At 55.5% G+C, this 17,673-nt stretch overlaps 1 protein-coding gene across 3 annotated transcripts in view; it reads left to right on the top strand.

Annotated features, from left to right (window-relative positions):
• The first annotated feature begins 4,700 nt into the window (after positions 1–4,700).
• TENT5D (terminal nucleotidyltransferase 5D) overlaps positions 4,701–17,673 on the top strand; it is a 53,338-nt gene continuing 40,365 nt past the window's right edge. The window contains exon 1 of one of the 3 annotated variants that reach the window (XM_063935764.1): positions 4,701–4,871. The gene's annotated coding sequence lies outside the window, so the exon portion shown is untranslated. Of the gene's footprint in view, positions 4,893–6,443; positions 6,481–17,673 lie in introns of those variants that run through there. The other 2 variants (XM_063935766.1, XM_063935765.1) reach the window with 2 other exon arrangements.

The raw sequence follows: 17,673 nt of genomic DNA, 5'->3' as shown, positions 1-17,673 counted from the left end.
CTCCCTGCATCTCCCCCTGTCCCTGCCTTTCCCTCCTGCCTCCCTGCATCTCCCCCTGTCCCTGCCTTTCCCTCCTGCCTCCCTGCATCTCCCCCTGTCCCTGCCTTTCCCTCCTGCCTCTCTGCATCTCCCCCTGTCCCTGTCTTTCCCTCCTGCCTCCCTGCATCTCCCCCTGTCCCTGTCTTTCCCTCCTGTCCCTGTCTTTCCCTCCTGTCCCTGTCTTTCCCTCCTGTCCCTGTCTTTCCCTCCTGTCCCTGTCTTTCCCTCCTGCCTCCCTTCATCTCCCCCTGTCCCTGTCTATCACCCCTGTCCCTGTCTTTCCCTGCTGCCTCCCTGCATCTCCTCCTGTCCCTGCCTTTCCCTCCTGCCTCCCTGCATCTCCCCCGTCCCTGTCTTTCCCTCCTGTCCCTGTCTTTCCCTCCTGTCCTTGACTTTCCCTCCTTCCTCCCTGTATCTCTCCCTGTCCCTGTCTTTCCCCCCTGTCCCTGTCTTTCCCCCCTGTCCCTGTCTTTCCCCCCTGCCTCCCTGTCTTTCCCCCCTGTCCCTGTCTTTCCCCCCTGTCCCTGTCTTTCCCCCCTGTCCCTGTCTTTCCCCCTGTCCCTGTCTTTCCCCCCTGTCCCTGTCTTTCCCCCCTGTCCCTGTCTTTCCCTCCTGTCCCTGCCTTTCCCCCCGCCTCCCTGCATCTCCTCCTGTCCCTGCCTTTCCCCCCGCCTCCCTGCATCTCCTCCTGTCCCTGCCTTTCCCCCCGCCTCCCTGCATCTCCCCTTGTCCCTGCCTTTCCCTCCTGCCTCCCTGCATCTCCCCCTGTACCTGCCTTTCCCTCCTGCCTCCCTGCATCTCCCCTTGTCCCTGCCTTTCCCTCCTGCCTCCCTGCATCTCCCCCTGTACCTGCCTTTCCCTCCTGCCTCCCTGCATCTCCCCCTGTCCCTGCTTTCCCTCTTGCCTCCCTGCATCTCCTCCTGTCCCTGCCTTTCCCTCCTGCCTCCCTGCCTTTCCCCCCTGTCCCTGCCTTTCCCTCCTGCTTCCCTGCCTTTCCCCCCTGTCCCTGCCTTACCCCCCTGTCCCTGCCTTTCCCCCCTGTCCCTGCCTTTCCCCCTGTCCCTGTCTTTCCCTCCTGTCCCTGTCTTTCCCTCCTGTCCCTGTCTTTCCCTCCTGTCCCTGTCTTTCCCTCCTGCCTCCCTTCATCTCCCCCTTGTCCCTGTCTATCCCCCCTGTCCCTGTCTTTCCCTGCTGCCTCCCTGCATCTCCTCCTGTCCCTGCCTTTCCCTCCTGCCTCCCTGCATTTCCCCCGTCCCTGTCTTTCCCTCCTGTCCCTATCTTTCCCTCCTGTCCTTGCCTTTCCCTCCTTCGTCCCTGTCTTTCCCTCCTGTCCTTGCCTTTCCCTCCTTCGTCCCTGTCTTTCCCCCCTGTCCCTGTCTTTCCCTCCTGTCCCTGTCTTTCCCTCCTGTCCCTGCCTTTCCCTCCTGCCTCCCTGCATCTCCCCCTGTCCCTGCCTTTCCCCCCGCCTCCCTGCATCTCCTCCTGTCCCTGCCTTTCCCCCCGCCTCCCTGCATCTCCTCCTGTCCCTGCCTTTCCCCCCACCTCCCTGCATCTCCCCTTGTCCCTGCCTTTCCCTCCTGTCCCTGCCTTTCCCTCCTGCCTCCCTGCATCTCCCCCTGTCCCTGCCTTTCCCTCCTGCCTCCCTGCATCTCCTCCTGTCCCTGTCTTTCCCCCCTGTCCCTGTCTTTCCCCCCTGTCCCTGTCTTTCCCCCCTGTCCCTGCCTTTCCCTCCTGCCTCCCTGCATCTCCCCCTGTCCCTGCCTTTCCCCCCGCCTCCCTGCATCTCCTCCTGTCCCTGTCTTTCCCCCCGCCTCCCTGCATCTCCTCCTGTCCCTGCCTTTCCCTCCTGCCTCCCTGCATCTCCCCCTGTCCCTGCCTTTCCCTCCTGCCTCCCTGCATCTCCCCCTGTCCCTGCCTTTCCCTCCTGCCTCCCTGCATCTCCCCCTGTCCCTGCCTTTCCCTCCTGCCTCCCTGCATCTCCCCCTGTCCCTGCCTTTCCCTCCTGCCTCCCTGCATCTCCCCCTGTCCCTGCCTTTCTCTCCTGTCCCTGCCTTTCCCTCCTGCCTCCCTGCATCTCCCCCTGTCCCTGCCTTTCCCTCCTGCCTCCCTGCATCTCCCCCTGTCCCTGCCTTTCCCTCCTGCCTCCCTGCATCTCCCTCTGTCCCTGCCTTTCCCTCCTGCCTCCCTGCATCTCCCCCTGTCCCTGCCTTTCCCTCCTGCCTCCCTGCATCTCCCCCTGTCCCTTCCTTTCCCTCCTGCCTCCCTGCATCTCCCCCTTTCCCTCCTGCCTCCCTGCATCTCCCCCTGTCCCTGCCTTTCCCTCCTGCCTCCCTGCATCTCACCTGTCCCTGTCTTTCCCTCCTGCCTCCCTGCATCTCCCCCTGTCCCTGTCTATCCCCCCTGTCCCTGTCTTTCCCTGCTGCCTCCCTGCATCTCCTCCTGTCCCTGCCTTTCCCTCCTGCCTCCCTGCATCTCCCCTGTCCCTGTCTTTCCCTCCTGTCCTTGCCTTTCCCTCCTTCCTCCCTCCATCTCCCCCTGTCCCTGCCTTTCCCTCCTGTCCCTGCCTTTCCCTCCTGTCCCTGCCTTTCCCTCCTGTCCCTGCCTTTCCCTCCTGTCCCTGTCTTTCCCTCCTGTCCCTGTCTTTCCCTCCTGTCCCTGTCTTTCCCTCCTGTCCCTGCCTTTCCCCCCGCCTCCCTGCATCTCCCCCTGTCCCTGCCTTTCCCTCCTGTCCCTGCCTTTCCCTCCTGCCTCCCTGCATCTCCCCCTGTCCCTGCCTTTCCCTCCTGCCTCCCTGCATCTCCCCCTGTCCCTGCCTTTCCCTCCTGCCTCCCTGCATCTCCTCCTGTCCCTGCCTTTCCCCCCGCCTCCCTGCATCTCCCCCTGTCCCTGCCTTTCCCTCCTGTCCCTGCCTTTCCCTCCTGCCTCCCTGCATCTCCCCCTGTCCCTGCCTTTCCCTCCTGCCTCCCTGCATCTCCCCCTGTCCCTGCCTTTCCCTCCTGCCTCTCTGCATCTCCTCCTGTCCCTGTCTATCCTCCCTGTCTTTTCCTGCTACCTCCCTGCATCTCCCCCTGTCCCTGTCTGTCCCTCCTGCCTCCCTGCATCTCCCCCTGTCCCTGCCTTTCCCTCCTGCCTCCCTGCATCTCCCCCTGTCCCTGCCTTTCCCTCCTGCCTCCCTGCATCTCCCCGTGCCTGCCTTTCCCTCCTGCCTCCCTGCATCTCCCCGTCCCTGCCTTTCCCTCCTGCCTCCCTGCATCTCCCCCTGCCTTTCCCTCCTGCCTCCCTGCATCTCCCCCTGTCCCTGCCTTTCCCTCCTGCCTCCCTGCATCTCCCCCTGTCCCTGCCTTTCCCTCCTGCCTCCCTGCATCTCCCCCTGTCCCTGCTTTTCCCTCCTGCCTCCCTGCATCTCCCCCTGTCCCTGCCTTTCCCTCCTGCCTCCCTGCATCTCCCCGTCCCTGCCTTTCCCTCCTGCCTCCCTGCATCTTCTCCTGTCCCTGTCTTTCCCTCCTGCCTCCCTGTCTTTCCCTCCTGCCTCCCTGTCTTTCCCTCCTGTCCCTCTCTCTCCCTCCTGTCCCTGTCTCTCCCTCCTGTCCCTGTCTCTCCCTCCTGTCCCTGCCTTTCCCTCCTGCCTCCCTGCATCTCCCCCTGTCCCTGCCTTCCCCCCCCCCCCCGTCTCCCTGCATCTCCTCCTGTCCCTGCCTTTCCCCCCGCCTCCCTGCATCTCCCCCTGTCCCTGCCTTTCCCTCCTGCCTCCCTGCATCTCCCCCTGTCCCTGTTTTCCCCCCCTGTCTATCCCCCCTGTCCCTGTCTTTACCTGCATCTCCCCTGTCCCTGTCTTTCCCTTTTGCCTCCCTGCACCTCCTCCTGCCCCTGTCCCTGCCTTTCCCTCCTGCCTCCCTGCATCTCCCCCTGTCCCTGCCTTTCCCTCCTGCCTCCCTGCATCTCCTCATGTCCCTGTCTTTCCCTCATGTCCCTGTCTGTCCCCCCTGTACCTGTCTATCCCTCCTGCCTCCCTGCATCTCCTCCTGTCCCCCCTGTCCCTGTCGGTCCCCCCTGTCCCTGTCTGTCCCTCCTGTCCTTGTCTTTCCCTCCTGCCTCCCTGCATCTCCCCCTGTCCCTGTCTGTCCCTGTCTGTCCCCCCTGTCCCTGTCTTTCCCTCCGCCTCCCTGCCTTTCCCTGCCTTTCCCTCCTGTCCCTGTCTTTCCCTCCTGCCTCCCTGTCTTTCCCTCCTGTCCCTGTCTTTCCCTCCTGTCCCTGTCTTTCCCTCCTGCCTCCCTGCATCTCCCCCTGTCTTTCCCTCCTGTCCCTGTCTTTCCCTCCTGCCTCCCTGCATCTCCCCCTGTCCTTGTCTTTCTCTCCTGCCTCCCTGCATCTCCCCCTGTCCCTGTCTTTCCCTCCTGCCTCCCTGCATCTCCCCCTGTCCCTGTCTTTCCCTCCTGCCTCCCTGCATCTCCCCCTGTCCCTGTCTTTCCCTCCTGCCTCCCTGCATCTCCCCCTGTCCCTGTCTATCCCTCCTGCCTCCCTGCATCTCCTCCTGTCCCTCCTGTCCCTGTCTGCCCCCCCTGTCCCTGTCTGTCCCTGTCTTTCCCTCCTGCCTCTCTTGCAGTGTGACGTCAGAGCATACAGTGTAACCGGCTGGAGCCACCTTAAGAGAGTGACGTCAGGTCGCCATGGAGACGGATTACGCTACAAGGGCTGAGCCGGGAGCTGGGCGGCCGCTGCTTCAGCACCACACTCTCCGCGGACAGCTCCGGAGCCAGCGCCGCTGCCTGACCGATCCCCGCTGCTATTCTCTGGCCGGGGAGGAGGAGGGAGAGCCGGGGCGCCCAGCACAGGTGAGACAGAGGGGCTAGCAGGTGAGAGGGGGTATACAGGTGTATATACAGTATATATCTACAGTACAGGTGCTCACTGCCCGGGGGAGGAGGAGGGAGAGCCCAGCACAGGTGAGACAGAGGGGCTGTGCAGGTGAGAGGGGGTATACAGGTGTATATACAGTATATATCTACAGTACAGGTACTCACTGCCCGGGGGAGGAGGAGGGAGAGCCCAGCACAGGTGAGACAGAGGGGCTGTACAGGTGAGAGGGGTATACAGGTGTATATACAGTATATATCTACAGTACAGGTGCTCACTGCCCGGGGGAGGAGGAGGGAGAGCCCAGCACAGGTGAGACAGAGGGGCTGTACAGGTGAGAGGGGGTATACAGGTGTATATATCTACAGTACAGGTGCTCACTGCCCGGGGGAGGAGGAGGGAGACCCAGCACAGGTGAGACAGAGGGGCTGTACAGGTGAGAGGGGGTATACAGGTGTATATACAGTGTATATATATATATATATATATATATATATATATATATATATATATATACAGTACATGTGCTCACTGCCCGGGGGAGGAGGAGGGAGACCCAGCACAGGTGAGACAGAGGGGCTGTACAGGTGAGAGGGGTATACAGGTGTATATACAGTATATATCTACAGTACATGTGCTCACTGCCCGAGGGAGGAGGAGGGAGAGCCCAGCACAGGTGAGACAGAGGGGCTGTGCAGGTGAGAGGGGTATACAGGTGTATATACAGTATATATCTACAGTACAGGTGCTCACTGCCCGGGGGAGGAGGAGGGAGACCCAGCACAGGTGAGACAGAGGGGCTGTGCAGGTGAGAGGGGGTATACAGGTGTATATACAGTATATATCTACAGTACAGGTGCTCACTGCCCGGGGGAGGAGGAGGAGAGAGACCCAGCACAGGTGAGACAGAGGGGCTGTGCAGGTGAGAGGGGGTATACAGGTGTATATACAGTATATATCTACAGTACAGGTGCTCACTGCCCGGGGGAGGAGGAGGGAGAGCCCAGCACAGGTGAGACAGAGGGGCTGTGCAGGTGAGAGGGGTATACAGGTGTATATACAGTATATATCTACAGTACAGGTGCTCACTGCCCGGGGGAGGAGGAGGGAGACCCAGCACAGGTGAGACAGAGGGGCTGTGCAGGTGAGAGGGGGTATACAGGTGTATATACAGTATATATCTACAGTACATGTGCTCGCTGCCCGGGGGAGGAGGAGGGAGACCCAGCACAGGTGAGACAGAGGGGCTGTACAGGTGAGAGGGGGTATACAGGTGTATATACAGTATATATCTACAGTACAGGTGCTTACTGCCCGGGGGAGGAGGAGGGAGAGCCCAGCACAGGTGAGACAGAGGGGCTGTACAGGTGAGAGGGGGTATATAGGTGTATATACAGTATATATATCTACAGTACAGGTGCTCACTGCCCGGGGGAGGGGGAGGGAGAGCCGGGGCGCCCAGCACAGGTGAGACAGAGGGGCTGTACAGGTGAGAGGGGGTATATAGGTGTATATACAGTATATATCTACAGTACAGGTGCTCACTGCCCGGGGGAGGGGGAGGGAGAGCCGGGGCGCCCAGCACAGGTGAGACAGAGGGGCTGTACAGGTGAGAGGGGGTATATAGGTGTATATACAGTATATATCTACAGTACAGGTGCTCACTGCCCAGGGGAGGAGGAGGAGGGAGAGCCCAGCACAGGTGAGACAGAGGGGCTATGCAGGTGAGAGGGGTATACAGGTGTATATACAGTATATATCTACAGTACAGGTGCTCACTGCCCGGGGGAGGAGGAGGGAGAGCCCAGCACAGGTGAGACAGAGGGGCTGTGCAGGTGAGAGGGGGTATATAGGTGTATATACAGTATATATCTACAGTACAGGTGTTCGCTGCCCGGGGGAGGAGGAGAGAGACCCAGCACAGGAGAGACAGAGGGGCTGTACAGGTGAGAAGGGGTATACAGGTGTATATACAGTATATATCTACAGTACAGGTGCTCACTGCCCGGGGGAGGAGGAGGTAGAGCCCAGCACAGGTGAGACAGAGGGGCTGTGCAGGTGAGAGGGGGTATACAGGTGTATATACAGTATATATCTACAGTACAGGTGCTCACTGCCCGGGGGAGGAGGAGGGAGAGCCCAGCACAGGTGAGACAGAGGGGCTGTACAGGTGAGAGGGGTATACAGGTGTATATACAGTATATATCTACAGTACAGGTGCTCACTGCCCGGGGGAGGAGGAGGGAGAGCCCAGCACAGGTGAGACAGAGGGGCTGTACAGGTGAGAGGGGGTATACAGGTGTATATACAGTATATATCTACAGTACAGGTGCTCACTGCCCGGGGGAGGAGGAGGGAGAGCCCAGCACAGGTGAGACAGAGGGGCTGTACAGGTGAGAGGGGGTATATATATATATATATATATATATATATATACATACAGTACAGGTGCTCACTGCCCGGGGGAGGAGGAGGGAGAGCCCAGCACAGGTGAGAGGGGGTATACAGGTGTATATACAGTATATATCTACAGTATATATCTACAGTATAGGTATTCACTGCCCGGGGGAGGAGGTGGGAGAGCCGGGGCGCCTATCACAGGTGAGAGGGGGTATACAGGTACATGCAGGTGAGAGGGGGTATACAGGTGTATATACAGTATATATCTACAGTACAGGTGCTCGCTGCCCGGGGGAGGAGGAGGGAGAGCCCAGCACAGGTGAGACAGAGGGGCTGTACAGGTGAGAGGGGGTATACAGGTGTATACAGGTGAGAGGGGGTATACAGGTGTATACAGGTGAGAGGGGTATACAGGTGTATATACAGTATATATCTACAGTACAGATGCTCGCTGCCCGGGGGAGGAGGAGGGAGAGCCAAGCACAGGTGAGACAGAGGGGCTGTGCAGGTGAGAGGGGGTATACAGGTGTATATACAGTATATATCTACAGTATAGGTGCTCACTGCCCAGCGGAGGAGGTGGGAGAGCCGGGGCGCCTAGCACAGGTGAGAGGGGGTATACAGGTACATGCAGGTGAGAGGGGGCATACAGGTGTATATACATTACAGGTACTCACTGCCTGGGGAGGGGGGGGGGGAGGAAGGAGAGACAGGGGTGGCCAGCAAAGGTGAGAGAGGGTGATACAGGTACGTACAGGTGTATGTATACAGCACATATGTATTATAGAGAAGGGGGGTACCCAGCACAGGTGGGAGGGGACTATACAGGTACATATACTGTAGGTATATATAGTATAGGTACTCACTGCCCGAGGAGGGAGAGATGGGTTCACCCAGCGCAGGTGACTGGTGGATGTACAGTATGGTAGGTTGTATCTTGCTGTATAGAATCAGGTAACTATATACTTACATTGTAGCTGTACTGGTCACAGGCTGTATCTGCTGTATAGAATCGGGTAACTATATACTTACATTGTAGCTGTACTGGTCACAGGCTGTATCTGCTGTATAGAATCGGGTAACTATATACTTACATTGTAGCTGTACTGGTCACAGGCTGTATCTGCTGTATAGAATCAGGTAACTATATACTTACATTGTAGCTGTACTGGTCACAGGCTGTATCTGCTGTGTGTTTATTTTGGTGCTTGCTTAAAAGGGTAACTCAGCCCTATTGCTGTAGCATAGTCCATGGACTGCCCACAGGGGTACAGCGGGAAACCCCCGGTGGGCCTCAGTCTGGAGGTGCAGGGGGGCTCAGAGCCTCCTCTATAGCTCAGTCTGGCGGTGCAGGGTGCTCAGAGCCTCCTCTATAGCTCAGTCTGGCGGTGCAGGGTGCTCAGAACCTCCTCTGTAGCTCAGTCTGGAGGTGCAGGGGGGCTCAGAGCCTCCTCTATAGCTCAGTCTGGCGGTGCAGGGTGCTCAGAGCCTCCTATATAGCTCAGTCTGGCGGTGCAGGGGGCTCAGAGCCTCCACTATAGCTCAGTCTGGAGGTGCAGGGGGCTCAGAACCTCCTCTGTAGCTCAGTCTGGCGGTGCAGGGTGCACAGAGCCTCCTCTATAGCTCAGTCTGGCGGTGCAGGGGGCTCAGAGCCTCCTCTGTAGCTCAGTCTGGCGGTGCAGGGTGCTCAGAGCCTCTCTATAGCTCAGTCTGGAGGTGCAGGGGGCTCAGAGCCTCCTCTATAGCTCAGTCTGGGGGTGCAGGGGGCTCAGAGCCTCCTCTGTAGCTCAGTCTGGCGGTGCAGGGTGCTCAGAGCCTCTCTATAGCTCAGTCTGGGGGTGCAGGGGGCTCAGAGCCTCCTCTATAGCTCAGTCTGGAGGTGCAGGGGGCTCAGAGCCTCCTCTATAGCTCAGTCTGGGGGTGCAGGGGGCTCAGAGCCTCCTCTATAGCTCAGTCTGGAGGTGCAGGGTGCTCAGAGCCTCCTCTATAGCTCAGTCTGGCGGTGCAGGGGGGCTCAGAGCCTCCTCTATAGCTCAGTCTGGAGGTGCAGGGTGCTCAGAGCCTCCTCTATAGCTCAGTCTGGCGGTGCAGGGGGCTCAGAGCCTCCTCTATAGCTCAGTCTGGAGGTGCAGGGTGCTCAGAGCCTCCTCTGTAGCTCAGTCTGGCGGTGCAGGGGGCTCAGAGCCTCTCTATAGCTCAGTCTGGCGGTGCAGGGGGCTCAGAGCCTCCTCTATAGCTCAGTCTGGCGGTGCAGGGGTTACCGGGGGAGGAGTGTTGGGGATTCCCCGGAATACCACTTAAGGTATTTTGCAGATAATACATCTTAGGAGTGATCCTGGTTTCTCGTCTTGATCGTTCATTAATATCTCTGTAACGTAGCGTGCACATTCAGACCTCAGCAGACGGCTGTGTGATATCTCAGGGTCGCTGGCGTTATCACCCTGGTCAGCTCAGTGATTAGATTGATGAGTAGGTCGTACCCTGAGAGCAGCAATCTCCCCCTGATGCCACCTTACCCCCATTATTTAGCTGTTACTATATATACTTTGGGGAAAAATAAATCCGAGACATAAATATTACAATGGGATCATCTCCCTGCATTGGTTATAAGGCACCATGATTCCCACGGCTAGTTAACAGTATTTTTTTATATATATGTGTTCCAAGCTATAACTGCATAGGGGTTCTGTTACATTTGGATGTACGTCGGTTTATGAGGCGTCTCTCAGCAGTGTGCGTCCACATTACCGCCGCGCTGTCACAATCTCCCTGCAAGCCAGTATGGAGCAGGTGCATGTTGGTGATCAGTGTGTAGTGTAATAGTGATCTTATGTACAGGCAATGCCAGAGCCTGGGAATATGGGATCTCCTGTCTCAGCACCATACAGCTGGCGCACTCCCCTTCTGCTTCTTACACTTGTTTTTCTGCAGAAATCCCCGGGGATGAGATCATTATGACCGGTTAGCAGATCAGAGCCATGTTATTGCACCTGGGAGCAGGTCACATTACTGTACAGAGACTGGACCTGTGCAATAGATGTTATGGCAGAATGTAGAATATGGGTAACACTTCCTATAGGGTCAGATATGTGAGTCCTGCCGCTGCATGAAGGGGACGCTGTGGAGGTTTCCTCTGCTGGGGACCCCAAAATAAACACAGGGGGATTTATTCTGAGTGCATGGACACAAATGTGAGCTTTGGCATGCCGCTTATGCGCAGATGGCAATTAGTAGGATGTGGGATATTTACCCACTTTCCCGGGTGCTTAGGAGTGCCCCCGAATTTCAGGAGCCTCCCAGCTGTCCTGGGACAGTAGGCAAGATTTCCAACTTAGATTTGACTTATATCAGACGTACATTAATTAATCATACATGCCTTGAGACATAGGGACTGTCTGTATTACACGTGTCCTGAGAGTGAGGGGACACCGGGACTGTCTGTATTACACGTGTCCTGAGAGTGAGGGGACACCGGGACTGTCTGTATTACATGTGTCCTGAGAGTGAGGGGACACCGGGACTGTCTGTATTACACATGTCCTGAGAGTGAGGGGACATAGGGACTGTCTGTATTACACGTGTCCTGAGAGTGAGGGGACACCAGGACTGTCTGTATTACACGTGTCCTGAGAGTGAGGGGACACCGGGACTGTCTGTATTACACGTGTCCTGAGAGTGAGGGGACATAGGGACTGTCTGTATTACATGTGTCCTGAGAGTGAGGGGACACCGGGACTGCCTGTATTACAAGTGTCCTGAAAGTGAGGGGACACCGGGACTGTCTGTATTACACGTGTCCTGAGAGTGAGGGGACACCGGGACTGTCTGTATTACACGTGTCCTGAGAGTGAGGGGACACCGGGATTGTCTGTATTACACGTGTCCTGAGAGTGAGGGGACACCGGGACTGTCTATATTACATGTGTCCTGAGAGTGAGGGGACACCGGGTTTGTCTGTATTACATGTGTCCTGAGAGTGAGGGGACACCGGGACTGTCTGTATTACACGTGTCCTGAGAGTGAGAGGATACCGGGACTGTCTGTATTACACGTGTCCTGAGAATGAGGGGACACCGGGACTGTCTGTATTACACGCGTCCTGAGAGTGAGGGGACACCGGGACTGTCTGTATTACACGCGTCCTGAGAGTGAGGGGACACCGGGACTGTCTGTATTACACGCGTCCTGAGAGTGAGGGCACACCGGGACTGTCTGTATTACACGCGTCCTGAGAGTGAGGGGACACCGGGACTGTCTGTATTACACGCGTCCTGAGAGTGAGGGGACACCGGGACTGTCTGTATTACACGCGTCCTGAGAGTGAGGGGACACCGGGACTGTCTGTATTACACGTGTCCTGAGAGTGAGGGGACACGGGGACTGTATGTATTACATGTGTCCTGAGAGTGAGGGGTCACCGGGACTGTCTGTATTATACGTGTCCTGAGAGTGAGAGGACACCGGGACTGTCTGTATTACAGGTGTCCTGAGAGTGAGGGGACACCGGGACTGTCTGTATTACACATATCCTGAGAGTGAGGAGACACCGGGACTGTCTGTATTACATGTGTCCTGAGAGTGAGGGGACACCGGGACTGTCTGTATTACACGTGTCCTGAGAGTGAGAGGATACCGGGACTGTCTGTATTACACGTGTCCTGAGAGTGAGGGGACACCGGGACTGTCTGTATTACACGCGTCCTGAGAGTGAGGGGACACCGGGACTGTCTGTATTATACGTGTCCTGAGAGTGAGGGGACACGGGGACTGTATGTATTACACGTGTCCTGAGAGTGAGGGGTCACCGGGACTGTCTGTATTACACGTGTCCTGAGAGTGAGGGAACACCTGGACTGTCTGTATTACACGTGTCCTGAGAGTGAGGGGACACCGGGACTGTATATATTACACGTGTCCTGAGAGTGAGGGGACACCGGGACTGTCTGTATTACATGTGTCCTGAGAGTGAGGGGACACCGGTACTGTCTGTATTACACGTGTCCTGAGAGTGAGGGGACACCGGGACTGTCTGTATTACACGTGTCCTGAGAGTGAGGGGACACCGGGACTGTCTGTATTACACGTGTCCTGAGAGTGAGGGGACACCGGGACTGTCTGTATTACACGTGTCCTGAGAGTGAGGGGACACCGGGACTGTCTGTATTACACGTGTCCTGAGAGTGAGGAGACACCGGGACTGTCTGTATTACACGTGTCCTGAGAGTGAGGGGACACCGGGACTGTCTGTATTACACGTGTCCTGAGAGTGAGAGGATACCGGGACTGTCTGTATTACACGTGTCCTGAGAGTGAGGGGACACCGGGACTGTCTGTATTACACGCGTCCTGAGAGTGAGGGGACACCGGGACTGTCTGTATTACACGCGTCCTGAGAGTGAGGGGACACCGGGACTGTCTGTATTACACGCGTCCTGAGAGTGAGGGGACACCGGGACTGTCTGTATTACACGCGTCCTGAGAGTGAGGGGACACCGGGACTGTCTGTATTACACGTGTCCTGAGAGTGAGGGGACACCGGGACTGTCTGTATTACACGTGTCCTGTGAGTGAGGGGACACCGGGACTGTCTGTATTACACGTGTCCTGAGAGTGAGAGGACACCGGGACTGTCTGTATTACACGTGTCCTGAGAGTGAGAGGACACCGGGACTGTCTGTATTACACGTGTCCTGAGAGTGAGGGGACACCGGGACTGTCTGTATTATACGTGTCCTGAGAGTGAGGGGACACGGGGACTGTATGTATTACACGTGTCCTGAGAGTGAGGGGACACCGGGACTGTCTGTATTACACGTGTCCTGAGAGTGAGGGGACACCGGGACTGTCTGTATTACACGTGTCCTGAGAGTGAGAGGACACCGGGACTGTCTGTATTACACGTGTCCTGAGAGTGAGAGGACACCGGGACTGTCTGTATTACACGTGTCCTGAGAGTGAGGGGACACCGGGACTGTCTGTGCACATGTAACATGTGCTGTTGGCATGTATACTGCTGTTCCTGCCAGCGTCTGTTGTACTATGCTGAATGCAGATGACATCTCCTACGTCTGCTCCAGAACCTAATGAGAAATGTTGTCACATTCTGCAGCTCTCCTTATTGTACGACACAGGAGTGTGGCCAGGAAACGTTGGCTTTGTTACATGAAGCAGTGAGAGATAATGAGGAGAGCCGCGGTCACTGTTGTGTGGCTGTAACAATGATCTGTATGAAGTCGCTGGGCTGTGAAATGATAGAAGCACCGCTATCACTACCTGCACTCTGGCTGCGCTCGATCTCACTCTCTGCAGACTGTGAGAAGTGCATCCAGGTTGGAGTTGTGGTTATAATGTGGCATTAATTACTGATCATTTGTCCATTATCATGAGTGAAAAGTTGTTTCGTAAAAGTATGATCAGGAATCAGGATAAGATGTAGCTTTAAACACTTGGAAATGCAGGACGGGCAATATGTAGCCATAGCTATCCCTGACTGATTTTCCCGAAGCCACACACTGAGACGCTTCTGTTGTGCCACCCTGGCCGGTCAGTTCATGGCACACTATTACACTGACCAGGATCTGAGTATCTCCCCCTTTCCCCCCAGAGCACACATATATAGGGAAGGGTTTCCATGTCATCATGAAAGTGGTGTGGATATCCTTGTAGACATTGCCCGCCATCTTAGTGACCGCTATACCATACAGAGAGCATTCTAGGGAACGCCATACAATGCAGACAGAGTCCATATGCCTAATGAACAAAACAGAGAGCAGCCCTTTCATCCTTATGTCTGAGGAAGACAAGAGCCCCGTAGGGAAAACTTTTATACCCAAATCCAAAAATAATAGTGACCTCAACCGTTACATGTGAGCTTACACAGCGCTAACATTTACCCCAGCCCCAAACATTAACCTACCCCAAGCATTAATACGCGGACTTACATGAGCATCTAGATTGTACCCATAAAACAGGCGCAGATGTGTAATAAGAGCTCACACAGAGCCACATGTCCTGGAGGGAAGGTAGGGAGCACCGGCTTGTGCTAGAGAACGCACTTTCCCTTCTGTTGTATAGGGCGGGGGGGGGGCTGCTGGTTTCCTGTATGTAGCAATCCCTAGCTGGTCATTCCCACAACTACCTCTTCAGCAGTTCCAGCTAATATGTAGATATCCCCCCATTTAGTAAATCAATTAGTATGTCTGTGTGATCCCCCATGTTGTCCCTGTTGGTATTTCTGTGTGATCCCCCCCCCCCCCCTCTTGTCCCTGTTGGTATGTCTTTGTGATCCCCCCCCCCCCCATTGTCCCGGTTGGTACGTCTGTGTGATCCCCCATTGTCCCGGTTGGTACGTCTGTGTGATCCCCCATTGTCCCGGTTGTTACGTCTGTGTGATCCCCCATTGTCCCGGTTGGTACGTCTGTGTGATCCCCCATATTGTCCCGGTTGGTATGTCTGTGTGATCCCCCATTGTCCCGGTTGGTACGTCTGTGTGATCCCCCATATTGTCCCGGTTTGTACGTCTGTGTGATCCCCCATTGTCCCGGTTAGTATGTCTGTGTGATCCCCCATTGTCCCAGTTGGTACGTCTGTGTGATTCCCCCCCCCCCATTGTCCCGGTTTGTACATCTGTGTGATCCCCCATTGTCCCGGTTGGTACGTCTGTGTGATCCCCCATATTGTCCCGGTTGGTACGTCTGTGTGATCCCCCATATTGTCCCGGTTGGTACGTCTGTGTGATCCCCCATATTGTCCCGGTTGGTACGTCTGTGTGATCCCCCATTGTCCCGGTTGGTATGTCTGAGTGATCCCCCATTGTCCCGGTTGGTACGTCTGTGTGATCCCCCATATTGTCCCGGTTGGTACGTCTGTGTGATCCCCCATATTGTCCCGGTTGGTACGTCTGTGTGATCCCCCATATTGTCCCGGTTGGTACGTCTGTGTGATCCCCCATATTGTCCCGGTTGGTACGTCTGTGTGATCCCCCATTGTCCCGGTTGGTATGTCTGTGTGATCCCCCATATTGTCCCAGTTGGTACGTCTGTGTGATCCCCCATTGTCCCGGTTGGTATGTCTGTGTGATCCCCCATTGTCCCGGTTAGTATGTCTGTGTGATCCCCCATATTGTCCCAGTTGGTACGTCTGTGTGATCCCCCATATTGTCCCAGTTGGTATGTCTGTGTGATCCCCCATTGTCCCAGGTAGTAGTTCTGTGAGATGCTCAGGAACCTCTCTGGTTGGGATCCTCTGAGTCTCTATAGTCTGCAGTCTTCTGGTCTTTGCACATGTGGGCCTCAAGCAATAACAGCTAATATCCCATAATAAATACAGTTTAACGCATCGCGGATCTCCCATCACCGATAACTGAGTCCAAAGAATACTAAAGCACAGTGCAGAGAAAGTGCCGGTAGGTGCCCGGACGTGGAGGGAAGAAGAGCTGAGATGTAGTGAGATTGTGTCACTTCTATTCTGCTCTGCTGCTGGAAGCTCTGGAGGAGAATCGGCAGGACCTGCGCTTTTCTGGTTCCAGCATCTGGAACGTCTGCTGATAGCTATCACTTACACCAGGGCTGGCCAAACACACGTGAGTTATGCAGGCTTTCTGGCTGGTGTGCGCAGATCAACGCGCTTTGGTTTTGGTGCTAATTCATCATCATGTTTTGGTTTTAGCAAAACCATTGTCACAACTGAGGGCCTGAGCTGACGGGAGGCAGCCTCAGTTGTAGGGGCTGAGATGTACCGGAACCTGGGAGGTTGTATCAGACCCCTGGACATGTAAGTAACATGAATAATAACTGCCCGAAGGCGTGACCACGACAACTTAGATAAAAGTCAATGATGTTTATTATGACAACTCCGCATCACAGCAGCAATAAAAGAAAACGTAAAAGTCAGCAAAGAATAAATACAGTTCCTGAGTACTACAGCATGGCAGGAGCCACAGGGCACTGGTAGTGTGAGATAGTTCTTATGATCTTCTAGATGGAAAGTCCTTACCAGGCCCGGCTGTAGCAATGGAGATAACCCAGGATTGTACCAGCTGGTGTTCCAGGAAGAGCTGGGTTGCTGAAGGTAAAACAGCTGCTGTGGATACTGGCTGGAACCAGACTGTTGTTAGCACGGAGTGGATACTGGCTGGAACCAGTTAAATAATAAATGAACTTTGGGAGCGATGAAATGTGAACTGAAATGTAGAACTTGAGAGCGGAGAAATAATAATTCCGGTGGAGAGTGGTAAAGTGTAGAAAGGACACCGGCCCTTTAAGGGAAGCTGTACTCTGCTGGAAGCTGAGGCTGGAAGCAGGTAGTGTTGTAGCTGGAAACAGATGAATCCACAATGGATTGGAGAGTCAGGCTACACCGCAGGTGGAATGCTGGTGCGGGTCTCTATGGTGGAAGTCTTGAGACAGGAGCTGGAACCTGGAAGACAATCATAGAAGAGAGACAAACAGGAACTAGGTTTGACAACCAAAGCACTGACGTCTTCCTTGCTCAGGTACAGCTTACTTATACCTGCAGCAAGGAAGGGGTTGGCTAGGCAATTATGCAAATCAACAACACAGACAGCAGATTGGTGGAAATGATCAGATGACAGAATCCAAGATGGCTGCGCCCATGCAGACACTTGGAGGGAAGTTTGGTTTGTAATCCATGTGGTCTGGGAAACAGTAATGGCGGCGCCGGCCACCGGAGACAGGAGACGCCAGGCTGATAGATGCACATTTAACCACGCGGGCACAGCGGAGGCCGCGGCTGATGAAAAGACCACTCTGCATGTGGAAACTCAGGAACAGCGGAATCCGGTCCTGGAACGCTGAGCCCGCCTTAGGAGGCATCTGAAGGGTAAGTAATGGCGTCCAGATACCCGGATCGTGACAGCACCCCCCCCTTTAGGAGTGGCCCCAGGACACTTCTTAGGCTTTAAAGGAAACTTTGCGTGGAAATTTCGGACCAAGGCAGGAGCATGGACGTCAGAGGCATTGGTCCAAGAGCGTTCTTCAGGACCATAGCCCTTCCAGTCAATGAGATACTGAAGTTGACCGTAACGGTGACGTGAGTCCAGGATCTTGGCCACTTCATACTCAACGCCTCGTTGAGTTTGGACTTTCGGAGTTGGTGGAAGTGAGGAATGAAACCGATTCAAGATTAGCGGTTTCAACAGGGAAACATGGAATGTCCTGGGTATTTTTAAGAAGGGAGGTAACTGGAGTCTGTAAGCAACAGGATTGATGACTTGATCAATTTTAAAAGGACCGATGTAGCGAGGTGCAAACTTCATACTGGGAACTCTTAACCTCAAATTCTTCGTGGATAACCATACCCGATCACCCACCTTGAGAGCAGGAACTGCTCGACGCTTCTTATCCGCAAACTTCTTGTACC

The sequence above is a fragment of the Pseudophryne corroboree genome, chromosome 8 (assembly GCF_028390025.1).
Source record: "Pseudophryne corroboree isolate aPseCor3 chromosome 8, aPseCor3.hap2, whole genome shotgun sequence".
NCBI lineage: Eukaryota > Metazoa > Chordata > Amphibia > Anura > Myobatrachidae > Pseudophryne > Pseudophryne corroboree.
Note: the sequence above shows the minus strand (reverse complement) of the source record. Positions and strands in the feature narration are given on the sequence as shown.